Source organism: Coturnix japonica, chromosome 20 (genome assembly GCF_054131305.1).
Source record: "Coturnix japonica strain WE chromosome 20, WE-NBRP24, whole genome shotgun sequence".
NCBI lineage: Eukaryota > Metazoa > Chordata > Aves > Galliformes > Phasianidae > Coturnix > Coturnix japonica.
In genome coordinates this window covers 6871497-6898569 of record NC_140682.1, presented here as the reverse complement: position 1 = coordinate 6898569, position 27073 = coordinate 6871497, and positions in this window count along the sequence as shown.

The window sequence follows — 27073 nt, the reverse complement described above, 5'->3', positions numbered from 1 at the left end:
AGCCGCGGTAGATTCCGAGTTGAGACGTGGCCGCGGTAGATTCCGAGTTGAGACGTAACCGCGGTAGATTCCGAGTTGAGACGTAGCCGCGGTAGATTCCGAGTTGAGTCGTAGCCGCAGTAGATTCCGAGTTGAGACGTAGCCGCAGTAGATTCCGAGTTGAGTCGTAGCCGCAGTAGATTCCGAGTTGAGACGTAGCTGCAGTAGATTCCGAGTTGAGTCGTAGCCGCAGTAGATTCCGAGTTGAGACGTAGCCGCAGTAGATTCCGAGTTGAGTCGTAGCCGCAATAGACTCCGAGATTAGTCGTAGCCGCAGTAGATTCCGAGTTGAGTCGTAGCCGCATTAGATTCCGAGTTGGAACGTAGCCGCAGTAGATTCCGAGTTGAGACGTAGCCGCAGTTGATTCCGAGTTGAGACGTAGCCGCAGTAGATTCCGAGTTGAGACGTAGCCGCAGTAGATTCCGAGTTGAGTCGTAGCCTCAGTAGATTCCGAGTTGAGTCGTAGCCGCGGTAGATTCCGAGTTCAGACATAGCCGCGGTAGATTCCGAGTTGAGACGTAGCCGCGGTAGATTCCGAGTTGAGACGTAGCCGCGGTAGATTCCGAGTTGAGACTTAGCCGCTGTAGATTCCGAGTTGAGACGTAGCCGCGGTAGATTCCGAGTTGAGACGTAGCCGCAGTAGATTCCGAGTTAAGTCGTAGCCGCAGTAGATTCCGAGTTGAGACGTAGCCACAGTAGATTCCGAGTTGAGTCGTAGCCGCAGTAGATTCCGAGTTGAGACGTAGCCACAGTAGATACCGAGTTGAGTCGTAGCTGCGGAAGATTCTGAGTTGAAACGTAGCCGCACTAGATTCCGAGTTCAGTCGTAGCCGCAGTAGATTCCGAGTTGAGACGTAGCCGCAGTAGATTCCGAGTTGAGTCGTAGCTGCAGTAGATTCCGAGTTGAGTCGTAGTCGCAGTATATTCCGAGTTGAAACGTAGCCGCGGTAGATTCCGAGTTGAAACGTAGCCGCACTAGATTCCGAGTTCAGTCGTAGCCGCAGTAGATTCCGAGTTGAGACGTAGCCGCAGTAGATTCCGAGTTGAGACGTAGCCGCAGTAGATTCCGAGTTGAGTCGTAGCCGCAGTAGATTCCGAGTTGAGACGTAGCCGCAGTAGATTCCGAGTTGAGTCGTGGCCGCAGTAGATTCCGAGTTGAGTCGTAGCCGCAGTAGTTCCGAGTTTAAACGTAGCCGCGGTAGATTCCGAGTTCAGTCGTAGCCGCAGTAGATTCCGAGTTGAGACGTAGTCGCAGTATATTCCGAGTTGAGACGTAGCCGCAGTATATTCTGAGTTGAGTCGTAGCCGCAGTAGATTCCGAGTTGAGACGTAGCCGCAGTAGATTCCGAGTTGAGACGTAGCAGCAGTAGATTCCGAGTTGAGTCGTAGCCGCAGTAGATTCCGAGTTGAGTCGTAGCCGTAGTAGATTCCGAGTTGAGTCATAGCCGCAGTAGATTCTCAGTTGAGACGTAGCCGCAGTAGATTCCGAGTTGAGTCATAGCCGCAGTAGATTCCGAGTTGAGTAGTAGCCGCAGTAGATTCCGAGTTGAGTCGTAGCTGCAGTATATTCCGAGTTGAGTCGTAGCCGCAGTAGATTCCGAGTTGAGTCGTAGCGGCAGTAAATTCCGAGTTAAGACGTAGCCGCAGTAGATTCTGAGTTGAGTCGTAGCGGCAGTAAATACCGAGTTAAGACGTAGCCACAGTAGATTCTGAGTTGAGTCGTAGCCGCAGTAGATTCCGAGTTGAGACGTAGCCGCGGTAGATTCCGAGTTGAGACGTGGCCGCGGTAGATTCCGAGTTCAGACGTAGCCGCGGTAGATTCCGAGTTGAGACGTAGCCGTGGTAGATTCCGAGTTGAGACGTAGCCGCGGTAGATTCCGAGTTGAGACGTAGCCGCTGTAGATTCCGAGTTGAGATGTGGCCGCAGTAGATTCCGAGTTGAGACGTAGCCGCAGTAGATTCTGAGTTGAGTCGTAGCCGCAGTAGATTCCGAGTTGAGACGTAGCCGCAGTTGATTCCGAGTTGAGACGTAGCCGCAGTAGATTCCGAGTTGAGTCGTAGCCGCGGTAGATTCCGAGTTGAAACGTAGCCGCGGTAGATACCGAGTTGAGACGTAGCCGCGGTAGATTCCGAGTTGAGACGTAGCCGCGGTAGATTCCGAGTTGAGACGTGGCCGCGGTAGATTCCGAGTTTAGACGTAGCCGCAGTAGATTCCGAGTTGAGTCGTAGCCGCAGTAGATTCCGAGTTGAGACGTAGCCGCGGTAGATTCCGAGTTGAGACGTAGCCGCGGTATATTCCGAGTTGAGTCGTAGCCGCAGTAGATTCCGAGTTGAGTCGTAGCCGCAGTAGATTCCGAGTTGAGTCGTAGCCGCAGTAGATTCCGAGTTGAAACGTAGCCGCGGTAGATTCCGAGTTGAGACGTAGCCGCGGTAGATTCCGAGTTGAGACGTAGCCGCGGTAGATTCCGAGTTGAGACGTGGCCGCGGTAGATTCCGAGTTGAGACGTAACCGCGGTAGATTCCGAGTTGAGACGTAGCCGCGGTAGATTCCGAGTTGAGTCGTAGCCGCAGTAGATTCCGAGTTGAGACGTAGCCGCAGTAGATTCCGAGTTGAGTCGTAGCCGCAGTAGATTCCGAGTTGAGACGTAGCTGCAGTAGATTCCGAGTTGAGTCGTAGCCGCAGTAGATTCCGAGTTGAGACGTAGCCGCAGTAGATTCCGAGTTGAGTCGTAGCCGCAATAGACTCCGAGATTAGTCGTAGCCGCAGTAGATTCCGAGTTGAGTCGTAGCCGCATTAGATTCCGAGTTGGAACGTAGCCGCAGTAGATTCCGAGTTGAGACGTAGCCGCAGTTGATTCCGAGTTGAGACGTAGCCGCAGTAGATTCCGAGTTGAGACGTAGCCGCAGTAGATTCCGAGTTGAGTCGTAGCCTCAGTAGATTCCGAGTTGAGTCGTAGCCGCGGTAGATTCCGAGTTCAGACATAGCCGCGGTAGATTCCGAGTTGAGACGTAGCCGCGGTAGATTCCGAGTTGAGACGTAGCCGCGGTAGATTCCGAGTTGAGACTTAGCCGCTGTAGATTCCGAGTTGAGACGTAGCCGCGGTAGATTCCGAGTTGAGACGTAGCCGCAGTAGATTCCGAGTTAAGTCGTAGCCGCAGTAGATTCCGAGTTGAGACGTAGCCACAGTAGATTCCGAGTTGAGTCGTAGCCGCAGTAGATTCCGAGTTGAGACGTAGCCACAGTAGATACCGAGTTGAGTCGTAGCTGCGGAAGATTCTGAGTTGAAACGTAGCCGCACTAGATTCCGAGTTCAGTCGTAGCCGCAGTAGATTCCGAGTTGAGACGTAGCCGCAGTAGATTCCGAGTTGAGTCGTAGCTGCAGTAGATTCCGAGTTGAGTCGTAGTCGCAGTATATTCCGAGTTGAAACGTAGCCGCGGTAGATTCCGAGTTCAGTCGTAGCCGCAGTAGATTCCGAGTTGAGACGTAGTCGCAGTATATTCCGAGTTGAGACGTAGCCGCAGTATATTCTGAGTTGAGACGTAGCCGCAGTAGATTCCGAGTTGAGACGTAGCCGCAGTAGATTCCGAGTTGAGTCGTAGCCGCAGTAGATTCCGAGTTGAGTCGTAGCCGCAGTAGATTCCGAGTTGAGTCATAGCCGCAGTAGATTCCGAGTTGAGTCGTAGCGGCAGTAAATTCCGAGTTAAGACGTAGCCGCAGTAGATTCCGAGTTGAGTCGTAGCCTCAGTAGATTCCGAGTTGAAACGTAGCCGCAGTAGATTCTGAGTTCAGTCGTAGCCGTAGTAGATTCCGAGTTGAGACGTAGCTGCAGTAGATTCCGAGTTGAGACGTAGCCGCAGTAGATTCCGAGTTGAGACGTAGCCGCAGTAGATTCCGAGTTGAGTCGTAGCCGCAGTAGATTCCGACTTGAGACGTAGCCGCAGTAGATTCCGAGTTGAGACGTAGCCGCAGTAGATTCCGAGTTGAGTCGTAGCCGCGGTAGATTCCGAGTTGAAAAGTAGCCGCAGTAGATACCGAGTTGAGACGTAGCCGCGGTAGATTCCGAGTTGAGACGTAGCCGCGGTAGATACCGAGTTTTGACGTAGCCGCGGTAGATTCCGAGTTGAGTCGTAGCCACGGTAGATTCCGTGTTGAGTCATAGCCGCAGTAGATTCCGAGTTGAGTCGTAGGCGCAGTAGATTCCGAGTTGAAACGTAGCCGCGGTAGATTCCGAGTTGAGTCGTAGCCGCAGTAGATTCCGAGTTGAGACGTAGCCGCAGTAGATTCCGAGTTGAGTCGTAGCCGCAGTAGATTCCGAGTTGAGACGTAGCTGCAGTAGATTCCGAGTTGAGTCGTAGCCGCAGTAGATTCCGAGTTGAGACGTAGCCGCAGTAGATTCCGAGTTGAGTCGTAGCCGCAGTAGACTCCGAGTTTAGTCGTAGCCGCAGTAGATTCCGAGTTGAGTCGTAGCCGCATTAGATTCCGAGTTGGAACGTAGCCGCAGTAGATTCCGAGTTGAGACGTAGCCGCAGTAGATTCCGAGTTGAGACGTAGCCGCGGTAGATTCCAAGTTGAGACGTAGCCGCAGTAGATTCCGAGTTGAGTCGTAGCCGCGGTAGTTTCCGAGTTGAGACGTAGCCGCAGTAGATTCCGAGTTGAGTCGTAGCCGCAGTAGATTCCGAGTTGAGACGTAGCCACAGTAGATACCGAGTTGCGTCGTAGCTGCGGAAGATTCTGAGTTGAAACGTAGCCGCACTAGATTCCGAGTTCAGTCGTAGCCGCAGTAGATTCCGAGTTGAGACGTAGCCGCAGTAGATTCCGAGTTGAGACGTAGCCGCAGTAGATTCCGAGTTGAGTCGTAGCCGCAGTAGATTCCGAGTTGACACGTAGCCGCAGTAGATTCCGAGTTGAGTCGTAGCCGCAGTAGATTCCGAGTTGAGTCGTAGCCGCAGTAGTTCCGAGTTGAAACGCAGCCGCGGTAGATTCCGAGTTCAGTCGTAGCCGCAGTAGATTCCGAGTTGAGACGTAGTCGCAGTATATTCCGAGTTGAGACGTAGCCGCAGTATATTCTGAGTTGAGTCGTAGCCGCAGTAGATTCCGAGTTGAGACGTAGCCGCAGTAAATTCCGAGTTGAGACGTAGCCGCAGTAGATTCCGAGTTGAGTCGTAGCCGCAGTTGATTCCGAGTTGAGTCGTAGCCGCAGTAGATTCCGAGTTGAGTCATAGCCGCAGTAGATTCTCAGTTGAGACGTAGCCGCAGTAGATTCCGAGTTGAGTCGTAGCCGCAGTAGATTCCGAGTTGAGTAGTAGCCGCAGTAGATTCCGAGTTGAGTCGTAGCCGCAGTAGATTCCGAGTTGAGACGTAGCCGCAGTAGATTCCGAGTTGAGTCGTAGCCGCAGTAGATTCCGAGTTGAGACGTAGCTGCAGTAGATTCCGAGTTGAGTTGTAGCGGCAGTAAATTCCGAGTTGAGACGTAGCCGCAGTAGATTCCGAGTTGAGTCGTAGCCGCAGTAGACTCCGAGTTTAGTCGTAGCCGCAGTAGATTCCGAGTTGAGTCGTAGCCGCATTAGATTCCGAGTTGGAACGTAGCCGTGGTAGATTCCGAGTTGAGACGTAGCCGTGGTAGATTCCGAGTTGAGACGTAGCCGTGGTAGATTCCGAGTTGAGACGTAGCCGTGGTAGATTCCGAGTTGAGACGTAGCCGCGGTAGATTCAGAGTTGAGACGTAGCCGCTGTAGATTCCGAGTTGAGATGTGGCCGCAGTAGATTCCGAGTTGAGACGTAGCCGCAGTAGATTCTGAGTTGAGTCGTAGCCGCAGTAGATTCCGAGTTGAAACGTAGCCGCGGTAGATACCGAGTTTAGACGTAGCCGCGGTAGATTCCGAGTTGAGACGTAGCCGCGGTAGATTCCGAGTTGAGACGTGGCCGCGGTAGATTCCGAGTTGAGACGTAGCCGCGGTAGATTCCGAGTTGAGACGTAGCCGCGGTAGATTCCGAGTTGAGTCGTAGCCGCGGTCGATTCCGAGTTGAGACGTAGCCGCGGTAGATTCCGAGTTGAGACGTGGCCGCGGTAGATTCCGAGTTTAGACGTAGCCGCGGTAGATTCCGAGTTGAGACGTAGCCGCGGTATATTCCGAGTTGAGTCGTAGCCGCGGTAGATTCCGAGTTGAGTCGTAGCCGCAGTAGATTCCGAGTTGAGTCATAGCCGCAGTAGATTCCGAGTTGAAACGTAGCCGCGGTAGATACCGAGTTTAGACGTAGCCGCGGTAGATTCCGAGTTGAGACGTAGCCGCGGTAGATTCCGAGTTGAGACGTGGCCGCGGTAGATTCCGAGTTGAGACGTAGCCGCGGTAGATTCCGAGTTGAGACGTAGCCGCGGTAGATTCCGAGTTGAGTCGTGGCCGCGGTAGATTCCGAGTTGAGTCGTAGCCGCAGTAGATTCCGAGTTGAGACGTAGCCGCAGTAGATTCCGAGTTGAGTCGTAGCCGCAGTAGATTCCGAGTTGAGACGTTGCTGCAGTAGATTCCGAGTTGAGTCGTAGCCGCAGTAGATTCCGAGTTGAGACGTAGCCGCAGTAGATTCCGAGTTGAGTCGTAGCCGCAGTAGACTCCGAGTTTAGTCGTAGCCGCAGTAGATTCCGAGTTGAGTCGTAGCCGCATTAGATTCCGAGTTGGAACGTAGCCGCAGTAGATTCCGAGTTGAGACGTAGCCGCAGTAGATTCCGAGTTGAGACGTAGCCGCAGTAGATTCCAAGTTGAGACGTAGCCGCAGTAGTTTCCGAGTTGAGTCGTAGCCGCAGTAGATTCCGAGTTGAATCGTAGCCGCGGTAGATTCCGAGTTCAGACATAGCCGCGGTAGATTCCGAGTTGAGACGTAGCCGCGGTAGATTCCGAGTTGAGATGTAGCCGCGGTAGATTCCGAGTTGAGACGTAGCCGCTGTAGATTCCGAGTTGAGACGTAGCCGCGGTAGATTCCGAGTTGAGACGTAGCCGCAGTAGATTCCGAGTTGAGTCGTAGCCGCAGTAGATTCCGAGTTGAGACGTAGCCGCAGTAGATTCCGAGTTGAGTCGTAGCCGCAGTAGATTCCGAGTTGAGACGTAGCCACAGTAGATACCGAGTTGCGTCGTAGCTGCGGAAGATTCTGAGTTGAAACGTAGCCGCACTAGATTCCGAGTTCAGTCGTAGCCGCAGTAGATTCCGAGTTGAGATGTAGCCGCAGTAGATTCCGAGTTGAGACGTAGCCGCAGTAGATTCCGAGTTGAGTCGTAGCCGCAGTAGATTCCGAGTTGAGACGTAGCCGCAGTAGATTCCGAGTTGAGTCGTAGCCGCAGTAGATTCCGAGTTGAGTAGTAGCCGCAGTAGATTCCGAGTTGAGTCGTAGCCGCAGTAGATTCCGAGTTGAGACGTAGCCGCAGTAGATTCCGAGTTGAGTCGTAGCCGCAGTAGATTCCGAGTTGAGATGTAGCTGCAGTAGATTCCGAGTTGAGTCGTAGCGGCAGTAAATTCCGAGTTGAGACGTAGCCGCAGTAGATTCCGAGTTGAGTCGTAGCCGCAGTAGACTCCGAGTTTAGTCGTAGCCGCAGTAGATTCCGAGTTGAGTCGTAGCCGCATTAGATTCCGAGTTGGAACGTAGCCGCGGTAGATTCCGAGTTGGGACGTAGCCGTGGTAGATTCCGAGTTGAGACGTAGCCGCGGTAGATTCCGAGTTGAGACGTAGCCGCTGTAGATTCCGAGTTGAGATGTGGCCGCAGTAGATTCCGAGTTGAGACGTAGCCGCAGTAGATTCTGAGTTGAGTCGTAGCCGCAGTAGATTCCGAGTTGAGACGTAGCCGCAGTTGATTCCGAGTTGAGACGTAGCCGCAGTAGATTCCGAGTTGAGTCGTAGCCGCGGTAGATTCCGAGTTGAAACGTAGCCGCGGTAGATACCGAGTTGAGATGTAGCCGCGGTAGATTCCGAGTTGAGACGTAGCCGCGGTAGATTCCGAGTTGAGACGTGGCCGCGGTAGATTCCGAGTTTAGACGTAGCCGCGGTAGATTCCGAGTTGAGACGTAGCCGCGGTATATTCCGAGTTGAGTCGTAGCCGCGGTAGATTCCGAGTTGAGACGTAGCCGCGGTAGATTCCGAGTTGAGACGTAGCCGCGGTAGATTCCGAGTTGAGTCGTAGCCGCAGTAGATTCCGAGTTGAAACGTAGCCGCGGTAGATACCGAGTTGAGACGTAGCCGCGGTAGATTCCGAGTTGAGACGTAGCCGCGGTAGATTCTGAGTTGAGACGTGGCCGCGGTAGATTCCGAGTTGAGACGTAGCCGCGGTAGATTCCGAGTTGAGACGTAGCCGCGGTAGATTCCGAGTTGAGTCGTAGCCGCGGTAGATTCCGAGTTGAGTCGTAGCCGCAGTAGATTCCGAGTTGAGACGTAGCCGCAGTAGATTCCGAGTTGAGTCGTAGCCGCAGTAGATTCCGAGTTGAGACGTAGCTGCAGTAGATTCCGAGTTGAGTCGTAGCCGCAGTAGATTCCGAGTTGAGACGTAGCCACAGTAGATTCCGAGTTGAGACGTAGCCGCAGTAAATTCCGAGTTGAGACGTAGCCGCAGTAGATTCCGAGTTGAGTCGTAGCCGCAGTAGATTCCGAGTTGAGTCGTAGCCGCAGTAGATTCCGAGTTGAGTCATAGCCGCAGTAGATTCTCAGTTGAGACGTAGCCGCAGTAGATTCCGAGTTGAGTCGTAGCCGCAGTAGATTCCGAGTTGAGTAGTAGCCGCAGTAGATTCCGAGTTGAGTCGTAGCCGCAGTAGATTCCGAGTTGAGACGTAGCCGCAGTAGATTCCGAGTTGAGTCGTAGCCGCAGTAGATTCCGAGTTGAGACGTAGCTGCAGTAGATTCCGAGTTGAGTTGTAGCGGCAGTAAATTCCGAGTTGAGACGTAGCCGCAGTAGATTCCGAGTTGAGTCGTAGCCGCAGTAGACTCCGAGTTTAGTCGTAGCCGCAGTAGATTCCGAGTTGAGTCGTAGCCGCATTAGATTCCGAGTTGGAACGTAGCCGTGGTAGATTCCGAGTTGAGACGTAGCCGTGGTAGATTCCGAGTTGAGACGTAGCCGTGGTAGATTCCGAGTTGAGACGTAGCCGTGGTAGATTCCGAGTTGAGACGTAGCCGCGGTAGATTCAGAGTTGAGACGTAGCCGCTGTAGATTCCGAGTTGAGATGTGGCCGCAGTAGATTCCGAGTTGAGACGTAGCCGCAGTAGATTCTGAGTTGAGTCGTAGCCGCAGTAGATTCCGAGTTGAAACGTAGCCGCGGTAGATACCGAGTTTAGACGTAGCCGCGGTAGATTCCGAGTTGAGACGTAGCCGCGGTAGATTCCGAGTTGAGACGTGGCCGCTGTAGATTCCGAGTTGAGACGTAGCCGCGGTAGATTCCGAGTTGAGACGTAGCCGCGGTAGATTCCGAGTTGAGTCGTAGCCGCGGTCGATTCCGAGTTGAGACGTAGCCGCGGTAGATTCCGAGTTGAGACGTGGCCGCGGTAGATTCCGAGTTTAGACGTAGCCGCGGTAGATTCCGAGTTGAGACGTAGCCGCGGTATATTCCGAGTTGAGTCGTAGCCGCGGTAGATTCCGAGTTGAGTCGTAGCCGCAGTAGATTCCGAGTTGAGTCATAGCCGCAGTAGATTCCGAGTTGAAACGTAGCCGCGGTAGATACCGAGTTTAGACGTAGCCGCGATAGATTCCGAGTTGAGACGTAGCCGCGGTAGATTCCGAGTTGAGACGTGGCCGCGGTAGATTCCGAGTTGAGACGTAGCCGCGGTAGATTCCGAGTTGAGACGTAGCCGCGGTAGATTCCGAGTTGAGTCGTGGCCGCGGTAGATTCCGAGTTGAGTCGTAGCCGCAGTAGATTCCGAGTTGAGACGTAGCCGCAGTAGATTCCGAGTTGAGTCGTAGCCGCAGTAGATTCCGAGTTGAGACGTAGCTGCAGTAGATTCCGAGTTGAGTCGTAGCCGCAGTAGATTCCGAGTTGAGACGTAGCCGCAGTAGATTCCGAGTTGAGTCGTAGCCGCAGTAGACTCCGAGTTTAGTCGTAGCCGCAGTAGATTCCGAGTTGAGTCGTAGCCGCATTAGATTCCGAGTTGGAACGTAGCCGCAGTAGATTCCGAGTTGAGACGTAGCCGCAGTAGATTCCGAGTTGAGACGTAGCCGCAGTAGATTCCAAGTTGAGACGTAGCCGCAGTAGATTCCGAGTTGAGTCGTAGCCGCAGTAGATTCCGAGTTGAATCGTAGCCGCGGTAGATTCCGAGTTCAGACATAGCCGCGGTAGATTCCGAGTTGAGACGTAGCCGCGGTAGATTCCGAGTTGAGATGTAGCCGCGGTAGATTCCGAGTTGAGACGTAGCCGCTGTAGATTCCGAGTTGAGACGTAGCCGCGGTAGATTCCGAGTTGAGACGTAGCCGCAGTAGATTCCGAGTTGAGTCGTAGCCGCAGTAGATTCCGAGTTGAGACGTAGCCGCAGTAGATTCCGAGTTGAGTCGTAGCCGCAGTAGATTCCGAGTTGAGACGTAGCCACAGTAGATACCGAGTTGCGTCGTAGCTGCGGAAGATTCTGAGTTGAAACGTAGCCGCACTAGATTCCGAGTTCAGTCGTAGCCGCAGTAGATTCCGAGTTGAGATGTAGCCGCAGTAGATTCCGAGTTGAGACGTAGCCGCAGTAGATTCCGAGTTGAGTCGTAGCCGCAGTAGATTCCGAGTTGAGACGTAGCCGCAGTAGATTCCGAGTTGAGTCGTAGCCGCAGTAGATTCCGAGTTGAGTAGTAGCCGCAGTAGATTCCGAGTTGAGTCGTAGCCGCAGTAGATTCCGAGTTGAGACGTAGCCGCAGTAGATTCCGAGTTGAGTCGTAGCCGCAGTAGATTCCGAGTTGAGATGTAGCTGCAGTAGATTCCGAGTTGAGTCGTAGCGGCAGTAAATTCCGAGTTGAGACGTAGCCGCAGTAGATTCCGAGTTGAGTCGTAGCCGCAGTAGACTCCGAGTTTAGTCGTAGCCGCAGTAGATTCCGAGTTGAGTCGTAGCCGCATTAGATTCCGAGTTGGAACGTAGCCGCGGTAGATTCCGAGTTGGGACGTAGCCGTGGTAGATTCCGAGTTGAGACGTAGCCGCGGTAGATTCCGAGTTGAGACGTAGCCGCTGTAGATTCCGAGTTGAGATGTGGCCGCAGTAGATTCCGAGTTGAGACGTAGCCGCAGTAGATTCTGAGTTGAGTCGTAGCCGCAGTAGATTCCGAGTTGAGACGTAGCCGCAGTTGATTCCGAGTTGAGACGTAGCCGCAGTAGATTCCGAGTTGAGTCGTAGCCGCGGTAGATTCCGAGTTGAAACGTAGCCGCGGTAGATACCGAGTTGAGATGTAGCCGCGGTAGATTCCGAGTTGAGACGTAGCCGCGGTAGATTCCGAGTTGAGACGTGGCCGCGGTAGATTCCGAGTTTAGACGTAGCCGCGGTAGATTCCGAGTTGAGACGTAGCCGCGGTATATTCCGAGTTGAGTCGTAGCCGCGGTAGATTCCGAGTTGAGACGTAGCCGCGGTAGATTCCGAGTTGAGACGTAGCCGCGGTAGATTCCGAGTTGAGTCGTAGCCGCAGTAGATTCCGAGTTGAAACGTAGCCGCGGTAGATACCGAGTTGAGACGTAGCCGCGGTAGATTCCGAGTTGAGACGTAGCCGCGGTAGATTCTGAGTTGAGACGTGGCCGCGGTAGATTGCGAGTTGAGACGTAGCCGCGGTAGATTCCGAGTTGAGACGTAGCCGCGGTAGATTCCGAGTTGAGTCGTAGCCGCGGTAGATTCCGAGTTGAGTCGTAGCCGCAGTAGATTCCGAGTTGAGACGTAGCCGCAGTAGATTCCGAGTTGAGTCGTAGCCGCAGTAGATTCCGAGTTGAGACGTAGCTGCAGTAGATTCCGAGTTGAGTCGTAGCCGCAGTAGATTCCGAGTTGAGACGTAGCCGCAGTAGATTCCGAGTTGAGTCGTAGTCGCAGTAGACTCCGAGATTAGTCGTAGCCGCAGTAGATTCCGAGTTGAGTCGTAGCCGCGATAGATTCCGAGTTCAGACATAGCCGCGGTAGATTCCGAGTTGAGACGTAGCCGCGGTAGATTCCGAGTTGAGACGTAGCCGCGGTAGATTCCGAGTTGAGACTTAGCCGCTGTAGATTCCGAGTTGAGACGTAGCCGCGGTAGATTCCGAGTTGAGACGTAGCCGCAGTAGATTCCGAGTTAAGTCGTAGCCGCAGTAGATTCCGAGTTGAGACGTAGCCACAGTAGATTCCGAGTTGAGTCGTAGCCGCAGTAGATTCCGAGTTGAGACGTAGCCACAGTAGATACCGAGTTGAGTCGTAGCTGCGGAAGATTCTGAGTTGAAACGTAGCCGCACTAGATTCCGAGTTCAGTCGTAGCCGCAGTAGATTCCGAGTTGAGACGTAGCCGCAGTAGATTCCGAGTTGAGACGTAGCCGCAGTAGATTCCGAGTTGAGACGTAGCCGCAGTAGATTCCGAGTTGAGTCGTAGCCGCAGTAGATTCCGAGTTGAGACGTAGCCGCAGTAGATTCCGAGTTGAGTCGTAGCCGCAGTAGATTCCGAGTTGAGTCGTAGCCGCAGTAGTTCCGAGTTGAAACGTAGCCGCGGTAGATTCCGAGTTCAGTCGTAGCCGCAGTAGATTCCGAGTTGAGACGTAGTCGCAGTATATTCCGAGTTGAGACGTAGCCGCAGTATATTCTGAGTTGAGTCGTAGCCGCAGTAGATTCCGAGTTGAGACGTAGCCGCAGTAGATTCCGAGTTGAGACGTAGCCGCAGTAGATTCCGAGTTGAGTCTTAGCCGCAGTAGATTCCGAGTTGAGTCGTAGCCGCAGTAGATTCCGAGTTGAGTCATAGCCGCAGTAGATTCCGAGTTGAGTCGTAGCGGCAGTAAATTCCGAGTTAAGACGTAGCAGCAGTAGATTCCGAGTTGAGTCGTAGCCGCAGTAGATTCCGAGTTGAGACGTAGCCACAGTATATTCTGAGTTGAGTCGTAGCCGCAGTAGATTCCGAGTTGAGACGTAGCCGCAGTAGATTCCGAGTTGAGACGTAGCAGCAGTAGATTCCGAGTTGAGTCGTAGCCGCAGTAGATTCCGAGTTGAGTTGTAGCCGTAGTAGATTCCGAGTTGAGTCATAGCCGCAGTAGATTCTCAGTTGAGACGTAGCCGCAGTAGATTCCGAGTTGAGTCATAGCCGCAGTAGATTAAGAGTTGAGTAGTAGCCGCAGTAGATTCCGAGTTGAGTCGTAGCCGCATTAGATTCCGAGTTGGAACGTAGCTGCGGTAGATTCCGAGTTGAGACGTAGCCGTGGTAGATTCCGAGTTGAGACGTAGCCGCGGTAGATTCCGAGTTGAGACGTAGCCGCTGTAGATTCCGAGTTGAGATGTGGCCGCAGTAGATTCCGAGTTGAGACGTAGCCGCAGTAGATTCCGAGTTGAGTCGTAGCCGCAGTAGATTCCGAGTTGAGACGTAGCCGCAGTTGATTCCGAGTTGAGACGTAGCCGCAATAGATTCCGAGTTGAGTCGTAGCCGCGGTAGATTCCGAGTTGAAACGTAGCCGCGGTAGATACCGAGTTGAGACATAGCCGCGATAGATTCCGAGTTGAGACGTAGCCGCGGTAGATTCCGAGTTGAGACGTAGCCGCAGTAGATTCCGAGTTGAGACTTAGCCGCTGTAGATTCCGAGTTGAGACGTAGCCGCGGTAGATTCCGAGTTGAGACGTAGCCGCAGTAGATTCCGAGTTAAGTCGTAGCCGCAGTAGATTCCGAGTTGAGACGTAGCCACAGTAGATTCCGAGTTGAGTCGTAGCCGCAGTAGATTCCGAGTTGAGACGTAGCCACAGTAGATACCGAGTTGAGTCGTAGCTGCGGAAGATTCTGAGTTGAAACGTAGCCGCACTAGATTCCGAGTTCAGTCGTAGCCGCAGTAGATTCCGAGTTGAGACGTAGCCGCAGTAGATTCCGAGTTGAGACGTAGCCGCAGTAGATTCCGAGTTGAGACGTAGCCGCATTAGATTCCGAGTTGAGTCGTAGCCGCAGTAGATTCCGAGTTGAGACGTAGCCGCAGTAGATTCCGAGTTGAGTCGTAGCCGCAGTAGATTCCGAGTTGAGTCGTAGCCGCAGTAGTTCCGAGTTGAAACGTAGCCGCGGTAGATTCCGAGTTCAGTCGTAGCCGCAGTAGATTCCGAGTTGAGACGTAGTCGCAGTATATTCCGAGTTGAGACGTAGCCGCAGTATATTCTGAGTTGAGTCGTAGCCGCAGTAGATTCCGAGTTGAGACGTAGCCGCAGTAGATTCCGAGTTGAGACGTAGCCGCAGTAGATTCCGAGTTGAGTCTTAGCCGCAGTAGATTCCGAGTTGAGTCGTAGCCGCAGTAGATTCCGAGTTGAGTCATAGCCGCAGTAGATTCCGAGTTGAGTCGTAGCGGCAGTAAATTCCGAGTTAAGACGTAGCAGCAGTAGATTCCGAGTTGAGTCGTAGCCGCAGTAGATTCCGAGTTGAGACGTAGCCACAGTATATTCTGAGTTGAGTCGTAGCCGCAGTAGATTCCGAGTTGAGACGTAGCCGCAGTAGATTCCGAGTTGAGACGTAGCAGCAGTAGATTCCGAGTTGAGTCGTAGCCGCAGTAGATTCCGAGTTGAGTTGTAGCCGTAGTAGATTCCGAGTTGAGTCATAGCCGCAGTAGATTCTCAGTTGAGACGTAGCCGCAGTAGATTCCGAGTTGAGTCATAGCCGCAGTAGATTAAGAGTTGAGTAGTAGCCGCAGTAGATTCCGAGTTGAGTCGTAGCCGCATTAGATTCCGAGTTGGAACGTAGCTGCGGTAGATTCCGAGTTGAGACGTAGCCGTGGTAGATTCCGAGTTGAGACGTAGCCGCGGTAGATTCCGAGTTGAGACGTAGCCGCTGTAGATTCCGAGTTGAGATGTGGCCGCAGTAGATTCCGAGTTGAGACGTAGCCGCAGTAGATTCCGAGTTGAGTCGTAGCCGCAGTAGATTCCGAGTTGAGACGTAGCCGCAGTTGATTCCGAGTTGAGACGTAGCCGCAATAGATTCCGAGTTGAGTCGTAGCCGCGGTAGATTCCGAGTTGAAACGTAGCCGCGGTAGATACCGAGTTGAGACATAGCCGCGATAGATTCCGAGTTGAGACGTAGCCGCGGTAGATTCCGAATTGAGACGTGGCCGCGGTAGATTCCGAGTTTAGACGTAGCCGCGGTAGATTCCGAGTTGAGACGTAGCCGCGGTATATTCCGAGTTGAGTCGTAGCCGCGGTAGATTCCGAGTTGAGACGTAGCCGCGGTAGATTCCGAGTTGAGACGTAGCCGCGGTAGATTCCGAGTTGAGTCGTAGCCGCAGTAGATTCCGAGTTGAAACGTAGCCGCGGTAGATACCGAGTTGAGACGTAGCCGCGGTAGATTCCGAGTTGAGACGTAGCCGCGGTAGATTCTGAGTTGAGACGTGGCCGCGGTAGATTCCGAGTTGAGACGTAGCCGCGGTAGATTCCGAGTTGAGTCGTAGCCGCGGTAGATTCCGAGTTGAGTCGTAGCCGCGGTAGATTCCGAGTTGAGACGTAGCCGCGGTAGATTCCGAGTTGAGTCGTAGCCGCAGTAGATTCTGAGTTGAGTCGTAGCCGCAGTAGATTCCGAGTTGAGACGTAGCCGCAGTTGATTCCGAGTTGAGACGTAGCCGCAGTAGATTCCGAGTTGAGTCGTAGCCGCGGTAGATTCCGAGTTGAAACGTAGCCGCGGTAGATACCGAGTTGAGACGTAGCCGCGATAGATTCCGAGTTGAGACGTAGCCGCGGTAGATTCAGAATTGAGACGTGGCCGCGGTAGATTCCGAGTTTAGACGTAGCCGCGGTAGATTCCGAGTTGAGACGTAGCCGCGGTATATTCCGAGTTGAGTCGTAGCAGCGGTAGATTCCGAGTTGAGACGTAGCCGCGGTAGATTCCGAGTTGAGACGTAGCCGCGGTAGATTCCGAGTTGAGTCGTAGCCGCAGTAGATTCCGAGTTGAAACGTAGCCGCGGTAGATACCGAGTTGAGACGTAGCCGCGGTAGATTCCGAGTTGAGACGTAGCCGCGTTAGATTCTGAGTTGAGACGTGGCCGCGGTAGATTCCGAGTTGAGACGTAGCCGCGGTAGATTCCGAGTTGAGTCGTAGCCGCGGTAGATTCCGAGTTGAGTCGTAGCCGCAGTAGATTCCGAGTTGAGACGTAGCCGCAGTAGATTCCGAGTTGAGTCGTAGCCGCAGTAGATTCCGAGTTGAGACGTAGCTGCAGTAGATTCCGAGTTGAGTCGTAGCCGCAGTAGATTCCGAGTTGAGACGTAGCCGCAGTAGATTCCGAGTTGAGTCGTAGTCGCAGTTGACTCCGAGATTAGTCGTAGCCGCAGTAGATTCCGAGTTGAGTCGTAGCCGCATTAGATTCCGAGTTGGAACGTAGCCGCGGTAGATACCGAGTTGAGACGTAGCCGCGGTAGATTCCGAGTTGAGACGTAGCCGCGGTAGATTCCGAGTTGAGACGTGGCCGCGGTAGATTCCGAGTTGAGACGTAACCGCGGTAGATTCCGAGTTGAGACGTAGCCGCGGTAGATTCCGAGTTGAGTCGTAGCCGCGGTAGATTCCGAGTTGAGACGTAGCCGCAGTAGATTCCGAGTTGAGTCGTAGCCGCAGTAGATTCCGAGTTGAGACGTAGCTGCAGTAGATTCCGAGTTGAGTCGTAGCCGCAGTAGATTCCGAGTTGAGACGTAGCCGCAGTAGATTCCGAGTTGAGTCGTAGCCGCAGTAGATTCCGAGTTGAGTCGTTGCCGCAGTAGATTCCGAGTTGAGTCGTAGCCGCATTAGATTCCGAGTTGGAACGTAGCCGCAGTAGATTCCGAGTTGAGACGTAGCCGCAGTAGATTCCGAGTTGAGACGTAGCCGCAGTAGATTCCGAGTTGAGACGTAGCCGCAGTAGATTCTGAGTTGAGTCGTAGCCTCAGTAGATTCCGAGATGAGTCGTAGCCGCGGTAGATTCCGAGTTCAGACATAGCCGCGGTAGATTCCGAGTTGAGACGTAGCCGCGGTAGATTCCGAGTTGAGACGTAGCCGCGGTAGATTCCGAGTTGAGACTTAGCCGCTGTAGATTCCGAGTTGAGACGTAGCCGCGGTAGATTCCGAGTTGAGACGTAGCCGCAGTAGATTCCGAGTTAAGTCGTAGCCGCAGTAGATTCCGAGTTGAGACGTAGCCACAGTAGATTCCGAGTTGAGTCGTAGCCGCAGTAGATTCCGAGTTGAGACGTAGCCACAGTAGATACCGAGTTGAGTCGTAGCTGCGGAAGATTCTGAGTTGAAACGTAGCCGCACTAGATTCCGAGTTCAGTCGTAGCCGCAGTAGATTCCGAGTTGAGACGTAGCCGCAGTAGATTCCGAGTTGAGACGTAGCCGCAGTAGATTCCGAGTTGAGTCGTAGCCGCAGTAGATTCCGAGTTGAGACGTAGCCGCAGTAGATTCCGAGTTGAGTCGTAGCCGCAGTAGATTCCGAGTTGAGTCGTAGCCGCAGTAGTTCCGAGTTGAAACGTAGCCGCGGTAAATTTCGAGTTTAGTCGTAGCCGCTGTAGATTCCGAGTTGAGACGTAGTCGCAGTATATTCCGAGTTGAGACGTAGCCGCAGTATATTCTGAGTTGAGACGTAGCCGTGGTAGATTCCGAGTTGAGACGTAGCCGCGGTAGATTCCGAGTTGAGTCGTAGCCGCAGTAGATTCCGAGTTGAGTCGTAACCGCAGTAGATTCCGAGTTGAGTCATAGCCGCAGTAGATTCCGAGTTGAGTCGTAGCGGCAGTAAATTCCGAGCTAAGACGTAGCCGCAGTAGATTCCGAGTTGAGTCGTAGCCGCAGTAGATTCCGAGTTGAAACGTAGCCGCAGTAGATTCTGAGTTCAGTCGTAGCCGTAGTAGATTCCGAGTTGAGACGTAGCCGCAGTAGATTCCGAGTTGAGACGTAGCCGCAGTAGATTCCGAGTTGAGACGTAGCCGCAGTAGATTCCGAGTTGAGTCGTAGCCGCAGTAGATTCCGACTTGAGACGTAGCCGCAGTAGATTCCGAGTTGAGACGTAGCCGTAGTAGATTCCGAGTTGAGTCGTAGCCGCTGTAGATTCCGAGTTGAGTCGTAGCCGCGGTAGATTCCGAGTTGAAACGTAGCCACAGTAGATACCGAGTTGAGACGTAGCCGCGGTAGATTCCGAGTTGAGACGTAGCCGCGGTAGATTCCGAGTTGAGACGTGGCCGCGGTAGATTCCGAGTTTAGACGTAGCCGCGGTAGATTCCGAGTTGAGACGTAGCCGCGGTATATTCCGAGTTGAGTCGTAGCCACGGTAGATTCCGAGTTGAGTCGTAGCCGCAGTAGATTCCGAGTTGAGTCGTAGCCGCAGTAGATTCCGAGTTGAAACGTAGCCGCGGTAGATACCGAGTTTAGACGTAGCCGCGGTAGATTCCGAGTTGAGACGTAGCCGCGGTAGATTCCGAGTTGAGACGTGGCCGCGGTAGATTCCGAGTTGAGACGTAGCCGCGGTAGATTCCGAGTTGAGACGTAGCCGCGGTAGATTCCGAGTTGAGTCGTAGCCGCGGTAGATTCCGAGTTGAGTCGTAGCCGCAGTAGATTCCGAGTTGAGACGTAGCCGCAGTAGATTCCGAGTTGAGTCGTAGCCGCAGTAGATTCCGAGTTGAGACGTAGCTGCAGTAGATTCCGAGTTGAGTCGTAGCCGCAGTAGATTCCGAGTTGAGACGTAGCCGCAGTAGATTCCGAGTTGAGTCGTAGCCGCAGTAGACTCCGAGTTTAGTCGTAGCCGCAGTAGATTACGAGTTGAGTCGTAGCCGCATTAGATTCCGAGTTGGAACGTAGCCGCAGTAGATTCCGAGTTGAGACGTAGCCGCAGTAGATTCCGAGTTGAGACGTAGCCGCAGTAGATTCCAAGTTGAGACGTAGCCGCAGTAGATTCCGAGTTGAGTCGTAGCCGCAGTAGATTCCGAGTTGAGTCGTAGCCGCGGTAGATTCCGAGTTCAGACATAGCCGCGGTAGATTCCGAGTTGAGACGTAGCCGCTGTAGATTCCGAGTTGAGACGTAGCTGCAGTAGATTCCGAGTTGAGACGTAGCCGCAGTAGATTCCGAGTTGAGTCGTAGCCGCAGTAGATTCCGAGTTGAGTCGTAGCCGCAGTAGTTCCGAGTTGAGACGTAGCCGCGGTAGATTCCGAGTTCAGTCGTAGCCGCAGTAGATTCCGAGTTGAGACGTAGTCGCAGTATATTCCGAGTTGAGACGTAGCCGCAGTATATTCTGAGTTGAGTCGTAGCCGCAGTAGATTCCGAGTTGAGACGTAGCCGCAGTAGATTCCGAGTTGAGACGTAGCCGCAGTAGATTCCGAGTTGAGTCGTAGCCGCAGTAGATTCCGAGTTGAGTTGTAGCCGCAGTAGATTCCGAGTTGAGTCATAGCCGCAGTAGATTCCGAGTTGAGTCGTAGCGGCAGTAAATTCCGAGTTAAGACGTAGCCGCAGTAGATTCCGAGTTGAGTCGTAGCCGCAGTAGATTCCGAGTTGAGACGTAGCCGCAGTATATTCTGAGTTGAGTCGTAGCCGCAGTAGATTCCGAGTTGAGACGTAGCCGCAGTAGATTCCGAGTTGAGACGTAGCCGCAGTAGATTCCGAGTTGAGTCGTAGCCGCAGTAGATTCCGAGTTGAGTCGTAGCCGTAGTAGATTCCGAGTTGAGTCATAGCCGCAGTAGATTCTCAGTTGAGACGTAGCCGCAGTAGATTCCGAGTTGAGTCATAGGCGCAGTAGATTCCGAGTTGAGTAGTAGCCGCAGTAGATTCCGAGTTGAGTCGTAGCTGCAGTATATTCCGAGTTGAGTCGTAGCCGCAGTAGATTCCGAGTTGAGTCGTAGCGGCAGTAAATTCCGAGTTAAGACGTAGCCGCAGTAGATTCTGAGTTGAGTTGTAGCGGCAGTAAATACCGAGTTAAGACGTAGCCACAGTAGATTCTGAGTTGAGTCGTAGCCGCGGTAGATTCCGAGTTGAGACGTAGCCGCGGTAGATTCCGAGTTGAGACGTGGCCGCGGTAGATTCCGAGTTCAGACGTAGCCGTGGTAGATTCCGAGTTGAGACGTAGCCGTGGTAGATTCCGAGTTGAGACGTAGCCGCGGTAGATTCCGAGTTGAGACGTAGCCGCTGTAGATTCCGAGTTGAGATGTGGCCGCAGTAGATTCCGAGTTGAGACGTAGCCGCAGTAGATTCTGAGTTGAGTCGTAGCCGCAGTAGATTCCGAGTTGAGACGTAGCCGCAGTTGATTCCGAGTTGAGACGTAGCCGCAGTAGATTCCGAGTTGAGTCGTAGTCGCGGTAGATTCCGAGTTGAAACGTAGCCGCGGTAGATACCGAGTTGAGACGTAGCCGCGGTAGATTCCGAGTTGAGACGTAGCCGCGGTAGATTCCGAGTTGAGACGTGGCCGCGGTAGATTCCGAGTTTAGACGTAGCCGCGGTAGATTCCGAGTTGAGACGTAGCCGCGGTATATTCCGAGTTGAGTCGTAGCCGCGGTAGATTCCGAGTTGAGTCGTAGCCGCAGTAGATTCCGAGTTGTGTCGTAGCCGCAGTAGATTCCGAGTTGAAACGTAGCTGCGGTAGATACCGAGTTGAGACGTAGCCGCGGTAGATTCCGAGTTGAGACGTAGCCGCGGTAGATTCCGAGTTGAGACGTGGCCGCGGTAGATTCCGAGTTGAGACGTAGCCGCGGTAGATTCCGAGTTGAGACGTAGCCGCGGTAGATTCCGAGTTGAGTCGTAGCCGCGGTAGATTCCGAGTTGAGTCGTAGCCGCAGTAGATTCCGAGTTGAGACGTAGCCGCAGTAGATTCCGAGTTGAGTCGTAGCCGCAGTAGATTCCGAGTTGAGACGTAGCTGCAGTAGATTCCGAGTTGAGTCATAGCCGCAGTAGATTCCGAGTTGAGACGTAGCCGCAGTAGATTATGAGTTGAGTCGTAGCCGCAGTAGACTCCGAGATTAGTCGTCGCCGCAGTAGATTCCGAGTTGAGTCGTAGCCGCATTAGATTCCGAGTTGGAACGTAGCCGCAGTAGATTCCGAGTTGAGACGTAGCCGCAGTAGATTCCGAGTTGAGACGTAGCCGCAGTAGATTCCGAGTTGAGACGTAGCCGCGGTAGATTCCGAGTTGAGACGTAGCCGCGGTAGATTCCGAGTTGAGACTTAGCCGCTGTAGATTCCGAGTTGAGACGTAGCCGCGGTAGATTCCGAGTTGAGACGTAGCCGCAGTAGATTCCGAGTTATGTCGTAGCCGCAGTAGATTCCGAGTTGAGACGTAGCCACAGTAGATTCCGAGTTGAGTCGTAGCCGCAGTAGATTCCGAGTTGAGACGTAGCCACAGTAGATACCGAGTTGAGTCGTAGCTGCGGAAGATTCTGAGTTGAAACGTAGCCGCACTAGATTCCGAGTTCAGTCGTAGCCGCAGTAGATTCCGAGTTGAGACGTAGCCGCAGTAGATTCCGAGTTGAGACGTAGCCGCAGTAGATTCCGAGTTGAGTCGTAGCCGCAGTAGATTCCGAGTTGAGACGTAGCCGCAGTAGATTCCGAGTTGAGTCGTAGCCGCAGTAGATTCCGAGTTGAGTCGTAGCCGCAGTAGTTCCGAGTTGAAACGTAGCCGCGGTAAATTTCGAGTTCAGTCGTAGCCGCTGTAGATTCCGAGTTTAGACGTAGTCGCAGTATATTCCGAGTTGAGACGTAGCCGCAGTATATTCTGAGTTGAGACGTAGCCGCAGTAGATTCCGAGTTGAGACATAGCCGCAGTAGATTCCGAGTTGAGTCGTAGCCGCAGTAGATTCCGAGTTGAGTCGTAGCCGCAGTAGATTCCGAGTTGAGTCATAGCGGCAGTAAATTCCGAGTTAAGACGTAGCCGCAGTAGATTCCGAGTTGAGTCGTAGCCGCAGTAGATTCCGAGTTGAAACGTAGCCGCAGTAGATTCTGAGTTCAGTCGTAGCCGTAGTAGATTCCGAGTTGAGACGTAGCCGCAGTAGATTCCGAGTTGAGACGTAGCCGCAGTAGATTCCGAGTTGAGTCGTAGCCGCAGTAGATTCCGACTTGAGACGTAGCCGCAGTAGATTCCGAGTTGAGACGTAGCCGTAGTAGATTCCGAGTTGAGTCGTAGCCGCTGTAGATTCCGAGTTGAGTCGTAGCCGCGGTAGATTCCGAGTTGAAACGTAGCCGCAGTAGATACCGAGTTGAGACGTAGCCGCGGTAGATTCCGAGTTGAGACGTAGCCGCGGTAGATTCCGAGTTGAGACGTGGCCGCGGTAGATTCCGAGTTTAGACGTAGCCGCGGTAGATTCCGAGTTGAGACGTAGCCGCGGTATATTCCGAGTTGAGTCGTAGCCACGGTAGATTCCGAGTTGAGTCGTAGCCGCAGTAGATTCCGAGTTGAGTCGTAGCCGCAGTAGATTCCGAGTTGAAACGTAGCCGCGGTAGATACCGAGTTTAGACGTAGCCGCGGTAGATTCCGAGTTGAGACGTAGCCGCGGTAGATTCCGAGTTGAGACGTGGCCGCGGTAGATTCCGAGTTGAGACGTAGCCGCGGTAGATTCCGAGTTGAGACGTAGCCGCGGTAGATTCCGAGTTGAGTCGTAGCCGCGGTAGATTCCGAGTTGAGTCGTAGCCGCAGTAGATTCCGAGTTGAGACGTAGCCGCAGTAGATTCCGAGTTGAGTCGTAGCCGCAGTAGATTCCGAGTTGAGACGTAGCTGCAGTAGATTCCGAGTTGAGTCGTAGCCGCAGTAGATTCCGAGTTGAGACGTAGCCGCAGTAGATTCCGAGTTGAGTCGTAGCCGCAGTAGACTCCGAGTTTAGTCGTAGCCGCAGTAGATTCCGAGTTGAGTCGTAGCCGCATTAGATTCCGAGTTGGAACGTAGCCGCAGTAGATTCCGAGTTGAGACGTAGCCGCAGTAGATTCCAAGTTGAGACGTAGCCGCAGTAGATTCCGAGTTGAGTCGTAGCCGCAGTAGATTCCGAGTTGAGTCGTAGCCGCGGTAGATTCCGAGTTCAGACATAGCCGCGGTAGATTCCGAGTTGAGACGTAGCCGCGGTAGATTCCGAGTTGAGACGTAGCCGTGGTAGATTCCGAGTTGAGACGTAGCCGCGGTAGATTCCGAGTTGAGACGTAGCCGCAGTAGATTCCGAGTTGAGTCGTAGCCGCAGTAGATTCCGAGTTGAGACGTAGCCGCAGTAGATTCCGAGTTGAGTCGTAGCCGCAGTAGATTCCGAGTTGAGTCGTAGCCACAGTAGATACCGAGTTGCGTCGTAGCTGCGGAAGATTCTGAGTTGAAACGTAGCCGCACTAGATTCCGAGTTCAGTCGTAGCCGCAGTAGATTCCGAGTTGAGACGTAGCCGCAGTAGATTCCGAGTTGAGACGTAGCCGCAGTAGATTCAGAGTTGAGACGTAGCCGCAGTAGATTCCGAGTTGAGACGTAGCCGCAGTAGATTCCGAGTTGAGTCGTAGCCGCAGTAGATTTCGAGTTGAGTCGTAGCCGCAGTAGATTCCGAGTTGAGTCATAGCCGCAGTAGATTCTCAGTTGAGACGTAGCCGCAGTAGATTCCGAGTTGAGTCGTAGCCGCAGTAGATTCCGAGTTGAGTAGTAGCCGCAGTAGATTCCGAGTTGAGTCGTAGCCGCAGTAGATTCCGAGTTGAGTCGTAGCGGCAGTAAATTCCGAGTTGAGACGTAGCCGCAGTAGATTCCGAGTTGAGTCGTAGCCGCAGTAGACTCCGAGTTTAGTCGTAGCCGCAGTAGATTCCGAGTTGAGTCGTAGCCGCATTAGATTCCGAGTTGGAACGTAGCCGCGGTAGATTCCGAGTTGAGACGTAGCCCTGGTAGATTCCGAGTTGAGACGTAGCCGCGGTAGATTCCGAGTTGAGACGTAGCCGCTGTAGATTCCGAGTTGAGATGTGGCCGCAGTAGATTCCGAGTTGAGACGTAGCCGCAGTAGATTCCGAGTTGAGACGTGGCCGCGGTAGATTCCGAGTTGAGACGTAGCCGCAGTAGATTCCGAGTTGAGACGTAGCCGCGGTAGATTCCGAGTTGAGTCGTAGCCGCGGTCGATTCCGAGTTGAGACGTAGCCGCGGTAGATTCCGAGTTGAGACGTGGCCGCGGTAGATTCCGAGTTGAGACGTAGCCGCAGTAGATTCCGAGTTGAGACGTAGCCGCGGTAGATTCCGAGTTGAGTCGTAGCCGCGGTCGATTCCGAGTTGAGACGTAGCCGCGGTAGATTCCGAGTTGAGACGTGGCCGCGGTAGATTCCGAGTTTAGACGTAGCCGCGGTAGATTCCGAGTTGAGACGTAGCCGCGGTATATTCCGAGTTGAGTCGTAGCCGCGGTAGATTCCGAGTTGAGTCGTAGCCGCAGTAGATTCCGAGTTGAGTCGTAGCCGCAGTAGATTCCGAGTTGAAACGTAGCCGCGGTAGATACCGAGTTTAGACGTAGCCGCGGTAGATTCCGAGTTGAGACGTAGCCGCGGTAGATTCCGAGTTGAGACGTGGCCGCGGTAGATTCCGAGTTGAGACGTAGCCGCGGTAGATTCCGAGTTGAGACGTAGCCGCGGTAGATTCCGAGTTGAGTCGTAGCCGCGGTAGATTCCGAGTTGAGTCGTAGCCGCAGTAGATTCCGAGTTGAGACGTAGCCGCAGTAGATTCCGAGTTGAGACGTAGCTGCAGTAGATTCCGAGTTGAGTCGTAGCCGCAGTAGATTCCGAGTTGAGACGTAGCCGCAGTAGATTCCGAGTTGAGTCGTAGCCGCAGTAGACTCCGAGTTTAGTCGTAGCCGCGGTAGATTCCGAGTTGAGTCGTAGCCGCATTAGATTCCGAGTTGGGACGTAGCCGCAGTAGATTCCAAGTTGAGACGTAGCCGCAGTAGATTCCGAGTTGAGTCGTAGCCGCAGTAGATTCCGAGTTGAGTCGTAGCCGCGGTAGATTCCGAGTTCAGACATAGACGCGGTAGATTCCGAGTTGAGACGTAGCCGCGGTAGATTCCGAGTTGAGACGTAGCCGCGGTAGATTCCGAGTTGAGACGTAGCCGCGGTAGATTCCGAGTTGAGACGTAGCCGCAGTAGATTCCGAGTTGAGTCGTAGCCGCAGTAGATTCCGAGTTGTGTCGTAGCCGCAGTAGATTCCGAGTTGAGACGTAGCCGCGGTAGATTCCGAGTTGAGACGTAGCCGCGGTAGATTCCGAGTTGAGACGTAGCCGCGGTAGATTCCGAGTTGAGACGTAGCCGCGGTAGATTCCGAGTTGAGACGTAGCCGCAGTAGATTCCGAGTTGAGTCGTAGCCGCAGTAGATTCCGAGTTGTGTCGTAGCCGCAGTAGATTCCGAGTTGAGTCGTAGCCGCAGTAGATTCCGAGTTGAGACGTAGCCACAGTAGATACCGAGTTGCGTCGTAGCTGCGGAAGATTCTGAGTTGAAACGTAGCCGCACTAGATTCCGAGTTCAGTCGTAGCCGCAGTAGATTCCGAGTTGAGACGTAGCCGCAGTAGATTCCGAGTTGAGACGTAGCCGCAGTAGATTCCGAGTTGAGTCGTAGCCGCAGTAGATTCCGAGTTGAGTAGTAGCCGCAGTAGATTCCGAGTTGAGTCGTAGCCGCAGTAGATTCCGAGTTGAGACGTAGCCGCAGTAGATTCCGAGTTGAGTCGTAGCCGCAGTAGATTCCGAGTTGAGACGTAGCTGCAGTAGATTCCGAGTTGAGTCGTAGCCGCAGTAGACTCCGAGTTTAGTCGTAGCCGCAGTAGATTCCGAGTTGAGTCGTAGCCGCATTAGATTCCGAGTTGGAACGTAGCCGCGGTAGATTCCGAGTTGAGACGTAGCCGTGGTAGATTCCGAGTTGAGACGTAGCCGCGGTAGATTCCGAGTTGAGACGTAGCTGCAGTAGATTCCGAGTTGAGTCGTAGCGGCAGTAAATTCCGAGTTGAGACGTAGCCGCAGTAGATTCCGAGTTGAGTCGTAGCCGCAGAAGACTACGAGTTTAGTCGTAGCCGCAGTAGATTCCGAGTTGAGTCGTAGCCGCATTAGATTCCGAGTTGGAACGTAGCCGCGGTAGATTCCGAGTTGAGACGTAGCCGTGGTAGATTCCGAGTTGAGACGTAGCCGCGGTAGATTCCGAGTTGAGACGTAGCCGCTGTAGATTCCGAGTTGAGATGTGGCCGCAGTAGATTCCGAGTTGAGACGTAGCCGCAGTAGATTCTGAGTTGAGTCGTAGCCGCAGTAGATTCCGAGTTGAGACGTAGCCGCAGTTGATTCCGAGTTGAGACGTAGCCGCAGTAGATTCCGAGTTGAGACGTAGCCGCAGTAGATTCTGAGTTGAGTCGTAGCCGCAGTAGATTCCGAGTTGAGACGTAGCCGCAGTTGATTCCGAGTTGAGACGTAGCCGCAGTAGATTCCGAGTTGAGACGTAGCTGCAGTAGATTCCGAGTTGAGTCGTAGCCGCAGTAGACTCCGAGTTTAGTCGTAGCCGCAGTAGATTCCGAGTTGAGTCGTAGCCGCATTAGATTCCGAGTTGGAACGTAGCCGCGGTAGATTCCGAGTTGAGACGTAGCCGTGGTAGATTCCGAGTTGAGACGTAGCCGCGGTAGATTCCGAGTTGAGACGTAGCTGCAGTAGATTCCGAGTTGAGTCGTAGCGGCAGTAAATTCCGAGTTGAGACGTAGCCGCAGTAGATTCCGAGTTGAGTCATAGCCGCAGAAGACTACGAGTTTAGTCGTAGCCGCAGTAGATTCCGAGTTGAGTCGTAGCCGCATTAGATTCCGAGTTGGAACGTAGCCGCGGTAGATTCCGAGTTGAGACGTAGCCGTGGTAGATTCCGAGTTGAGACGTAGCCGCGGTAGATTCCGAGTGGAGACGTAGCCGCTGTAGATTCCGAGTTGAGATGTGGCCGCAGTAGATTCCGAGTTGAGACGTAGCCGCAGTAGATTCTGAGTTGAGTCGTAGCC